We start from the raw sequence: 8,921 nt of genomic DNA on the forward strand, positions 1-8,921 counted from the left end.
CGTTACATGATTGTTATCCAATGTTATTTTAATGTGTTGCCTGCTATATTTTATTGTTTGAATGTTAAGATGTATTAATATGTATTATGTTTAATGATTTTCGTACAATGCATGCCATAGGCAGGTTTATTTTATTTTGTCTATTTTAATTGGTTGTATGTACAATGCTGTGCAAATTTACAGTGCTTTATAAATAAAGCTTAATAACAATATGGTTACTTTGTATGTTGGATGATGATGTGGAAGCACAGCTTGGCAAAATTATTTTTTATATGTTAAGTGCTGCCAGATTAACTTTTGCTAGATATTGGAAAAGTGACAAAGATAGACTTGAATGAATGGCATATAAAAATACATGATATGATGGAAATAGACTTACTATCATCTAAACTGAAAAATGAGGATAATACTAAATGGAGGATATGCTGGGATAAAGTTATGCGATATATGGAAGAAAAATGGGGTAAAGTGGCAAATATGTACTCAAATGCAGACATACTGATTTGGAAGTCTAAATGATACTTATTGTTAAGAATACATAGATTTGCTAATGATAGATTGTAAGCTCTTAATACATTTTGTTTAATATGATGGTATGTGATAGTCATGAGCTTGAAGGATGAAAGGATAAAGTCAAGGAAGGATGTGGACATTAAGTACAAAGAATAAGACTTTTGTTTTAAGGGGAAACCCTGTTGAACTAAAATTACTTTTGGATCAAGTAAATATAAAGGAGGGAGAACATTAAAGAGTGCTGATCACAGATGCAGGTCTCTCTCCAGTACAGATATGAAGCAGTGTAATATATGCGAATTTGAAGCGTGGGAGGTAAACTATTAGGATTTCTTATGGATTACGAGAGTCATGTGAAAAGAAAATGAAGATGGAGAAGGTAAAAGAGGTATAGATAATTCCGGTTATTAATGGGAAAGGAAGTATGGTAAGAAACTGAAATGAATTTAAACATTTACGAGTAAAGAAAAGAAGGGATTAAGGGAAAATATAATAATATGCTGTGAGATAAATATGTATGATGTATTATGTAATGTGAAATAAACTTTAATAAAAATGGAATAAATAAAGCTTAATAATAATAATAATGAAGATTTGGTTAATATATGATGTTTTTAAAGAAAAATTAAAATTTCAAAAAAATTAATTTCAAAATTTGAAAATTGAAATTTTAATTTTATAAAATTCTGGGGCCTCTCCTTTCTCCTCCCACACAGCTTCGCCCCACCCCTGCCATCTCTTAAAGCATTTTAAAGAGATACAGATGAATGCCACAACCCGTTTATGCCAAAAGGTAGGTGTCTCAGGAGCAGTGGTGTCACCCCCTTTTAGGGTGCCACCTGGCTTGGTCTGCACCCCCCTAGTGACACCTCTGGCTTTGCTTCGCGAACGAAGATTCAAGAAGGACTCATCCCACGCTTTGTGCAAGCACGTTGGTGACTAAAAAAGCCAATTTGGGATAAACAGGTCCGGTTGCAGAAAGCACAGCAGAAAGTCTCCTTGGGTGATGTTTCCAGGTTGCGGTTCTTTCTGCGTTGTCGTTTCTCTTTGAGGCTCGTTCGGCGTGAGCTTTCAAAGAAGGCTGCAGCGTCATGGATAGTGCGTCTCCATGCCTCCCGATGCGAGGCCAGGGAGGACCATTGTTGGTGATCTACCTGGCCAAGCCTGAGATGTTGTTTCAGGGAGTCCTTGTATCTCTTCTTTGGAGCGCCCCTGTTATGCTGACCCATGGCGAGTTCACCGTAAAATACTATTTTGGGGAGGCGATGGTCCTTCATCCTAGAAACATGTCCTGCCCAGCGCAGCTGCGTCCTCAGTAGCATGGCCTCAATGCTGGTGATCCCTGCTTGCTCGAGGACAGCAACATTTGTCACATAGTCAGTCCAGTGTATATTTAGAATTGTGCGTAAACAGCGCTGATGAAAGCTTTCAAGGAGTCGTAGGTGTTGGCGATAGGTGACCCATGTTTCAGACCCATAGAGGAGAATAGACAGTACAATGGCTCTATATACACTGGTTTTTGTACTTCGCCTCAAGTGTTTGTTACTCCAGACTCTTGTGACACCACCCACTCCTATAAATACAGCCAACCCTTCACTTTTGCAGCTTTGACTTTTACCAATTTGATGATTTGCAGATTTGGTTAATATGTTCTCTCTAGGCCCTCCAGATAAATTTTGGCTGGAAATTGACCATAGCATTGCACTGGAGGAGCTAGAGGTTCCTGAAGGGAACACTCCTCTAGGCCTTTGTTGGTCCTCCAACATGTCAACCTCTGGCATAGAGTTGCACTGGAGGGCCTAGAGATTCCTAGAGAAGGGTTCTCCCAGATTAAAAAACAAACACAAAAACCTGGTGGGTTTTTTTTTTTTTTTTTTTGCAGTTTTTCCATTGGAAAAACTTTCAGAAAAGACAATAATGCAAGGAAAAGTAGAAAGTAATAGAAAGAGAGGAAGACCATCTGTTTTCAGCCCCCAGTTCCTCTTGCTGCACTCCAGGATACCCCTGTGAATCCTCAGGTTCAATTTTTTTAAAATAAATTTGAAAATGCATCTCAAATGAGTTTATTTCTGTCTTTTTTCTTCACTATCCAGCTTTCTCATAATGGCTTGGATGGTTCTAACTTTAGTGTTCAATTTTTTACACTTTAGGATCTTGTCTAGTTCTTTCAAGGCTGCCCTTCCCATTCTTCCAAGTACATAACGTTTTCTGCTAGTAGTATGGTGTTGTCCACATATCTTGGGCACAGTATACCTAAAGCTGCAGACACCCCTGCCCTTCTCTTCTCATTTTCCTAGGTCCTCTCAGATGCCGGGCTTCCTTTCCAGTAGTGTTTGATGTAAACCACAATGGACAGTTTGTCAGTCTCTTAAATAAGACTCAATTGTTGTTCTATTGTAGAGGACACAACTGTGGGGATGGAGATAGCGGTGTCATCATGTTATTTGCCTCAGGTAGAAAAATGCTTTGGGTTGGCCTTTGGTAGCTGAAACATCTGAGGAGCACCTATGCCACAGTCTTTAAAAGTGGAAGCACATCTCACCCTTACTCTAGCAAAAGGCTTTCAAAATGGGTAGGATTAAGGACCACCTGAACCAAAAAGCACATGCATGTCTTATTCTTCCAGGCACTTCTGCTCACATCATGTGGAGGAAATGCAGAGCCTTGTGTCATGCAGAGAATGAATGTGCAGACTCTTCTAAAGGCATGCCATTCTGTTTCTCTGAATCAGGATCACATCTTTGAGACTGTGATCTGTGAGACAGGAAGTTACTGGTTAAAATCTCACCTCAAGACAATACTCTCTAAAAGTCACCTCACTTAAGGCACACTCCTATCTCTAAGCTGCAGTTCTCAATGGGAGAGCATGTGCTTTTCCTGCAAAAGATCACAGGTTCATTTCCTGGAATCTTGTTCAGGCTGAGCTGGTAAAGCCTCCTGTTTGAATCTCTGGAAAGCTACCCTCACTCAGAATTGACAATAATAAGGGGTTTCTGCACTACACACTTGTATCAGTGTGATTCCACATGAATTGTCATGGCTCTCCTTAAAGGAATTATGCAGTTTGTTGAGATACTTAAAAGGACCCTGAGATGAGAAGAACTGAAGATTAAATCAGCTTCAATCTGTACTGTAGACAGGAACTCATGGTATTTTAGGAACTGTGCTTCAGAAGTGTGGACTAGAGTTCTTCAGCAAAGAATTAACTATCTCGTCAAACTACAAATCCCAAAATTCCACTGGATTGGTCCACGGCAGTTAAAGAGCTATAAAATGGCTATAACTGCTATAGCTGTGCAGTACAATACACTTTTGGTAGGGCACCATCCTGCTCTCCAGTCCTTGTCATATCTAAATACTGCTGTGAGCTTTGCAGACTTTAAAATGTATGATGACCACACCACAGCTACCATTTCCCCCCACAATGCCACAAAGTTAAACTGTGAAAACTGGGAATAGCCAGTAGTGATAGAAGGAGTCTGGATGGATCTATTTCAGAACTTTGGACGAATCAATATGTAGATATATCGTTTGCCTATTCATGAATGCTCTCAGTTTTTTAAACAAATTCTACCACACTGTTTCATGTTAAATCAGTATAGCTATCCACATTGTTGTTGTTGTTGTTGTTGTTGTATACTTTAAAGTCATTTCTGACTAATGGCGACCCTATCATGGGTTTTTTTTTTGGCAGGATTTGTTCAGAGGAGGTTTGCCGTTGCCTTCCCCTGAGACTGAGAGCATGTGACTCACTTGACCAAGGTTACCCAGTGGGTTTCATGGCTGAGCTAGAAATCAAGCCCCATTCTCAAACCACTGTGCCATACTGGCTCCCATAGCCATTGTTGATATTACTTCTTGGGAAAGGTCTCTATGAACCAGCAACATGTCCATAGGGATAAGTCAGAAGGAGGGAAGAGGAGGCAAGAAGAGGAGAGGAGAGAGCAAGTGAGTAAGGGAAGAACCTGTGGGGGGAAAACAGAGATGGCTCTCTGATCACACAAGTCCCCTGAGGCCACAATACAATGAAATGCCACCCCAAAGGACTGCAGTTGGAACAAATTTAAATTATTACCTCTTTCCATTAAGGAGAAAGTGTTGACAATTATAAGGCTGTGCAGGAATGGTTACTCATTACTTCAGATATGTCCATACATCATGTAAATAGAGAATTTAAATATGGGAACACCAGCATACTATCAGGCACAGCAAAACAGCATCCTTTACAGACATACTGTATATCATCCCACCAGGAAAAAAAAAGAATAGACTGAATGACAGTTTCCCAAAACATGACAGTTTCCCAAAACATTTTTTAAAATGCTTCCAGCAATTTCAATTATATCATTTTATTCTTAAAATAAAAATACTGTACAGTTAAAAAGTTGCTGGAGGCAGCGGGAAAGAATGTAAACTTTTATAGTGTTGAGCATCACTCAATAAGCACCACTACTCTGCTTGGGTGTCTATACACTGCACAGTGAAAGTGTGCTCATGACTCCATACAATGGAGTCCTGGGATCTATAACTTTGCAAGGTACTTGCAATTCTCTGCCAGCCAGTTCCAGTACCACACTTCAGAAAATTCAAAGTACCTCAAATGCCAGGGTTTTTTAGGATGGAGTTATAGCAGTTAAACTGGTATCAAACTGCTGTAACTGTACAGTGTGAACACACCTCTGTCATCATGGCTGTGAGTAAAATGTACACATACAACTATGTACAATTTGTAACCCATTTTTTACAGTTCATTTTTTAGACAATAGTTCCAAAGATACAGGGATAAAAAGCTATTGACTACACATCAGCCACAGTCCTGTGTTGGTTCTCTTTTCAATGTATCATGTGTCCCAAATGGCAGAAAATATGTGGGTGGAAGGAAACAAACAAATCAACCTTCCGATAGCTAATGAATTCATATAATGTGAGTTTTAAAGTAAACACTATCTTCCCCCTCTTCACATACCTGACATCCTACAGGAAATGGTAAGATTTTTTCAAAAACAGAACTTGAGAATATGAAGTTATAACTACTAAATTTGTGGTCTATGTGTTATAATCTAGCTGCAAGAGGAAGGGAGAGCAATTCTAAATACTGAGTAAAACAGTGCTTTCTTATGGGCTGCGCCACAACACTTCTAACGTGATATGGGGGACTGTCATTTTTTGTTTCCAGGGACTGGTATCATATTTGTGCTCATTCACAACAGGTGTTTATTTCTTTCATGTTCATCATGGATTGGCAGCCAGTGGCTCACAGACTGGTATCAGTCCATTGTTTTTAGTGCGTGCCTTCAAGTTGTTTCCAACTTATGGCAGTCCTACAGTGAACCTGTAATGGCATTTTCTTGGCAAGTTTTGTTCAGAGGGGTTTGCTATTGCCATCCTCTGAAGCTGAGAGTGTATGACTTGCCCAAGGCCACCCAGTGGGTTTCTACGACTGAGCTGCGATTTGAACCCTGGTATCCAGAGTCATAGTCCAAGGCTCAAACCACTGCATCACACTGGTTTATCAGTCCATAGATCACCACTTTAAGTAGCACTGGAGTAAAGAAATCATACTAGCCAGGAAATTAAAAAAAAAAAAAAAGGTCCTACATTTTAAAACCTTGTCCTCCTTCTCCTTCCCGGCTTGGGAGGAAGCCTCGGCCTGCTCCCAGGCCGGGAAGGAGTGTGGGGGCCGCCTGTCATCGCGGCAATTGCCGCAATGACAAGTGGCCTCCTCCTCCTTGGCCTCGCGGAGGCCTTGGAGGACCCTGGGCCGAGCTCCAACCACGGAGTCTTCCAGGCCTCCCTGGAGCTTGGGAGACGATGTCTCCCGCAGCAGGGAAGCCTGGGAAGGGGGGAGCAGGGCGCCCGCGTTCGCAGCGAGGCCCCCACTCCCTTTCCCGGCCTCTGTGGAGGCTTGGGCCTCCACAGAGGCCGGGAAGGACGAAGCAGGGCACCCGCGATCGCGGCGATCATGGGCGGCCCCCACTCCCTTTCCCGGCCTCTGTGGAGGCTTGGGCCTCCATACAGGCCAGGAAGAATGGAGCAGGGAGCCCGCAATTGCGGCGATCGCGGGCGGCCCCCACTCCCTTTCCCGGCCTCTGTGGAGGCTTGGGCCTCCATAGAGGCCGGGAAGGACGGAGCAGAGCCAGGCCGCCTACCTCTACGGCGGAGGAGGCGACAAGGCAGCGGAAAAGGGCCTCGCCGAGGCGAGACCCTTTCCTGCTGTCAGGCCGCTTCCCTCGCCGGCGGAGGAGGCCAAGCAGGGAATGGAGGCGAGGCTCCTTTCCCTGCCTGGCGTCCGTCGCGTGGGGAGGGGTGTCCCGGGGGCAGGGCCAAACCAGGGCAGGACCGTGCGGACCCGCCCCAAACCGGGAAAGTCCCGCCCCCAGGCAGGAGATGGCAACCCTATGCACAGTCCTCCTTCCCACAGTTTATCCTCACAATAACCATGTAAAGTGATTTTTAAGTTAAGAGGATGGTGATTGAGTCAAGGTCATTCAGGCGGGATACAAACCGCCGCTTTGTGGCGATCCCCCACCGGCGCCATTTGCTCTGTGCGGGAGCCGCAGCAGCCAAACCGCGCGGCTCCCGCGCGGAGCAAAAAAGAAGCTCCAAAATGGAGCTTTTTTCCGCGGCGCACTGATGATGTCGCGAAGCGCCAAGGGCACATTCGTGATGTCATTAGGGCCGCGCGACGTTCGGACGCTCAGCGTCCGATACGTCAATATGGCGCCGGCCATGTAGAAGGGCCGGCGCCATATTGTACGGACACAGTCCGTACTAGACTCAGGGGCGTCTAGAAGTGACGCCCCTTTTTTAAAATGGGACGTCCTCTGGACGTCCCAACTGCCAGTATGTAACCGGCCTCAGTGAGCCTCAGTGCAAGCTCCAGGAAAAGAGATTCCACCTCAACATTAGGAGGAACTTCCTGACAGTAAGGGTTGTTCGACAATGGAACACACTCCCTGGGAGAGTAGTGGAGTCTCCTTCCTTAGAGGTCTTTAAACAGAGGCTGGATGGCCATCTGTCGGGGATGCTTTGATTTGGATTTCCTGCATGGTAGGGGGTTGGACTGGATGGCCCTATGATTCTATGATCTCCAGTCCTGGGCTGTATCTACACTGCATGAATAATCTGGTTTGCCATGGCAGCTAAAGGGTGCATTCCCACTATGATTTAAAGGGAATTGCTGGTCGGGTTATATGACCATCATTCCCATTTGAAACCGGCTCTGATCCTACTTTGTTAGATTTTTGTCACAATAAAGCAAAGCAAACACAAAAAACAAAACAGTTTTTCCAGACACCAGTTTCCTAGCGGTTCTTTTGAAAAGAATAGATTCTGAAGCATGTTGGACAAGTGGGAATGATGGATCTGAATCACATCATTCATGAGGGGAGGGACTAATGGCGGAGGGGTATATACCATCCCTCCTCAGTTTTGGGCAGATCCACCATCCCCCCCCCGCCCATTTGCATTGCCTTTGTGCTTGTGGTGTGACCTATGGGCCCATGATCTTTTTTTTATTATTATTAAATTGATAGAAGTTTCAATACATTGATTTTACAACTACTTGTAATCCGTGAGGCAAGTAGTTGCAAAACCAATGAATCAAATCTTCTATCAATATATATATATATATGCTGCCCGGGCTGCCGCTTACATCACTGATGATGCACAGATGATTGACATGCATTCTGAAGCAGCACAAAGTAGTGAGCGATTACAAGGGGATAATGAAAAGATCCTCTTTCATAGTGGGAACAACAGACCTTTTGGAATTGATTTACCAACACGGAGTGAAGGCAAATCCCAAACCAGTTTAAATGTAAGTGGGAATGAGCCCAAAGTGGTGTCAAACCAGATTATTTCTGCAGTGTGGGTGCAGCCCTAGTCAAACTTAAATGTCCAGTGGCAATGGAGAATATGCACACAATGTTTTCTTAACTACCATTAAAAGACCATTTGTTAACTACGGTTTCCACAAAAAAAAACAGGTTTTCCCACTCTTCCTTCTTCATTTGAAGCATATGGGACAACTTCAGGTTCTACTGTCATGCTACTGCTGCTGGTGGTGGTGGAAGTGGTGGTTGTGGTGGTGGTGGTTGCATGCCTTCAAGTCCTTTCTGACTTATGGTGATCCTAATGCAAACCTATCATGGGGTTTTCTTGGCAGAATTTGTTCAGAGGGACATTTGCCTTTGCCTCTCTCTGAGGCTGAGGTGACTATATATATATATGGACATCACCTGATGGCCAATATAGAAATCATATAGACTACATAATTGGGAACAGAAGATGGAGAAGCTTCATGCTCTCCAAAACAATACCTGGAGCAGACTGAGGCAGAGACCATGAGCTCCTAATTCCAAAAATTAGAGTAAAGCTATCTCTCTGGCTTTGCTTCACTAACGAAG

The sequence above is a fragment of the Sceloporus undulatus genome, chromosome 2 (assembly GCF_019175285.1).
Source record: "Sceloporus undulatus isolate JIND9_A2432 ecotype Alabama chromosome 2, SceUnd_v1.1, whole genome shotgun sequence".
Lineage (NCBI taxonomy): Eukaryota > Metazoa > Chordata > Lepidosauria > Squamata > Phrynosomatidae > Sceloporus > Sceloporus undulatus.